Genomic DNA, 3,301 nt, shown 5'->3' with positions numbered 1-3,301 from the left:
TCAAAATAGGATTTTGTGAAATTAACTGGAAAAGAAAATTGTAGAATCGTGGGTAACTGATGGTAAACGTGAGTGAGAGGCGAGTATACGAAAATGGGAATTAACTGAAGGTAAAACATGGGGGTGGGGGGAAGTGGGAGGAGAGAGAGGCGGGTAAACGAAAATGAGAGAATATACGCTCCTAAATTAACGCCTAATATAAATAAAGCATTAATTATACCCTTAATTTGAATTATGGTATATAAATAATAATTTGGTATGCTGAAATGTAATTAACACAATCTTTAAACATTGAGGGTAATAAGGTTTGGTACAGGGTAAAAATTCCTAAATAAAAATGTCCCCAACCCCGTAAAAATGTCTGAAATCCCCCCTCCCCCAACCCCCAATCCCCAATCAAACCCTAAGGCTATTTCATTTCTTCTTCATCTCCAACATCTCCAAAATCTAGCCGCCCCCAACCCACCTCTGACCTCACTGGCGACTCACCACCAAACTACCCCAAATCCTTACCCTGTAATTCCCACCTCCTCCTTATCCTATATTCCTTTTTTATTTCTTCAAAAACCACCTAGATCTCCATTAATTCCAGATCTAACAACCCCCAGAAATCCTAGGTTCCTTCCGTTTTGATTTTTTCAAGCTTCAGGTTTCGATTCAAGCTGAAAATGACATTAATCGATTGTTCTCGTTGACATTAATTTCATTTCGTGTCGAAGATACCGGATTTCGGCCAACCAGTCCGAGTTCCAAGCTGCCATTCTCTTCAGGGTAATCATCCCCGTTTTCGTTAGTCTTAATAGCTACTGGTCTTGCATTTAGTATTAGATACTGTTTCAGTGGTTTATTGTTTAGTTTTTTAGTTAATTGCATGATTAAATTAGCATTTCAAATACATACCTTCCATGTGAGTTTGTGATTGTTTAGTTGTTGATTTTTGTTTGAAGCGGGTTAAATCAAGCATGCTTAGGTTAATAATTAAAATTATTTTGATTTTCTCTAAGTAACCGTTTGTCTTAGTTCAATCTGAAGTCTTTTTGATAATCGTTTTGTTGGTTCAAATTGTCCATTGGCCTAATTAACACGTTAATTAGTTATTAACTCTATTTAGTTTGTATTTTTTAGCCTATTGCTAGTTTAGCTTAGTCAATTATAGTTTAATTCTGCTAAGAGAGTGGCTGTAATTTTGGCTAGAAGAGGATAAGTTTTGAGGAGTCCGAAACTTTTTTGATGGTTTTTTGGACAAAAAGCACGTTTCTAATGCTAAAAAAAAGCTACATAACTAGGTAAAACGCATTACTATATTGCGTTTTACTTTAACGGAAAGTTAGCCATTAAAGTAAAACGCAGTAAAGTACTGCGTTTCACTTGTCCAAGGAAGAAGGGACTTTATTTTATTAAAGCAATTCGCAGTACTATACTGCGTTTTAGTTATTCGCAGTACTATACTGCTTTTTAGTTAAACGCAGTATAGTACTGCGAATTGCTTTAATAAAATATAGATGGGCTCAAATTAATAAGTGAAACACAGTACTGTATTGCGTTTAAGTAAAACGCAGTATAGTACTGCGAATTAGTTTTAAAAAAATAATTTTTAAATAAAACGCAGTATAGTACTGTGTTTTACCTAGTAACTTTTTTTAGCATTAGAAACGTGTTTTTTGTCCAAAAAAGCATCAAAAAAGTTTCGGACTCAAGTTTTTAGGTAAAAGATAGAGTGAAAAATAGAATTTTAAGGGGGGTTAATTAGAAAGCAAAGATAGGGATTCTTAGGTGGCTATTTGAAAATTTCTAGAAGAGGGAAAGCTGTACAAATTGATTTAGGAAAAGATGCCAATTCCCTGATTTTTAGGAAAGCTGGCGGAGGACTCTCACACACCTCCCTACACTTTATAAAGCACACTGATTCTCTGTAGAAAGGACACCTTCTTTCCCTCATTCTGATACTGATCTCTCACATAGAAAATATTCTAGAAAAAGTTCAAATTTAGACCTAAAAAAACAAAAAAAAAAAAAAAAGTGGAATTCTGTAAAAAGAAAAAAAAACAAATCAAAGTTGTAGTTTATTTGCTGATTGATTTTGAGGGGATTTCCATCATTTCTCTAGGTACCAAGCTGTTATTCGTCTAATTCCGGGGCTGTTTTTGTTGATTTATCACTACTGAACTTCATTTGGATTTTTTAATTACTGCTTTCTGCTTTTCAGGTACGGTCAAGCTCACTTGTATCACTCTATTGCCTCTATGAATGGAAACTTGTATTGTCTGGTGTTGTGTTTGTGTTTAATTTCCTTACTAGGTTCAACTGCAATTGCTTCCATGTAAATTTCTGGTTTTGATTGTTTGTTTGACTAAATATTGTGGTTGAAGTTATCTTCTGACTAGTTTACACAACTACTCAATGTCATTGTGTAGGTTTAATATCACAGATTCATCATTATTTTGGTTTACAAGTTTTTATATGTTAAAATCATCTCATAATTAGTTTATTGTATAGTGTATGATGGTTTATTCTCTGAAAATGAAAATTAGATCATACTCAAAAATGATATCTATAGTAATAGATTAATCAGACATGCTGCCTAGCCATTTAGTTGTTGTGCATGACAGCCGATTCATAAGGGTAGCCCCGTGGCTATTTTTCTTATAAATCAAAGATCTGTCCGAAGAAACGAGAGGCGTGTGATTCGAGGATAGCTATGATCATGCAAGATAGTGTGATGGAATCATGGAATGCATTGAATTAGCTTTAGATTGGTGAAATTTGTAATTTGAATCATAAGTTCAGTTACACTACATGATTGCTAAATTCTTAGCCCTGTGTTTTCATGAAATGCACATAGTCGTCGATAATGATTGTACTTGTTTACTTGATTTTTTTTTTTTTAATTATTGGCAAAATAATTGTAACAATAACTATCTAGCATGTGCTAATATAAAAGCCCAAATCCCAAAGTGAATGTTGATCGAACTTTTAACCATTTAAAACCGAGGAAATTACACTAACTACCCACTAAACCTAAAATAATAATCCGATTTTATCCATTTCAATAATAATTACTATACCTACCTAACCCAACCAAAATAATTACCCGTCCACCCATTTCTCAATTGCCTTACTAACCTCTCTCCTCCTTAAAGCTTCCCTTTCCCCTTTCCCTTCTTCCCGTTTCTTCTTCCAGCAACAAAATACTATCTTCGTCTTACATATCTCATGTTTTCTCGTCATTGCCCAATTTTTATTGTGATTTTGATGAGTGAGATTTGATATGGTTTAATGATAAGCTAAATAACTAATATCT

The 3,301-nt window shown here is 33.9% G+C and overlaps 1 long non-coding RNA gene across 2 annotated transcripts; it reads left to right on the top strand.

Moving 5' to 3' along the window:
- The first annotated feature begins 379 nt into the window (after positions 1-379).
- Positions 380-2,868, top strand: LOC107807846 (uncharacterized). 2 transcript variants are annotated; one of them, XR_012711502.1, is made up of 2 exons: positions 380-771; positions 2,207-2,868. It is a non-coding gene; the product is annotated as an uncharacterized LOC107807846 (long non-coding RNA). The 2 variants fall into 2 exon arrangements; XR_001653018.2 differs by having other exon boundaries at positions 2,108-2,868.
- The last annotated feature ends 433 nt before the right edge of the window (positions 2,869-3,301 follow it).

The sequence above is a fragment of the Nicotiana tabacum genome, chromosome 7, assembly GCF_000715075.1.
Source record: "Nicotiana tabacum cultivar K326 chromosome 7, ASM71507v2, whole genome shotgun sequence".
Lineage (NCBI taxonomy): Eukaryota > Viridiplantae > Streptophyta > Magnoliopsida > Solanales > Solanaceae > Nicotiana > Nicotiana tabacum.
This window is presented reverse-complemented; position numbering and strand designations above follow the sequence as displayed.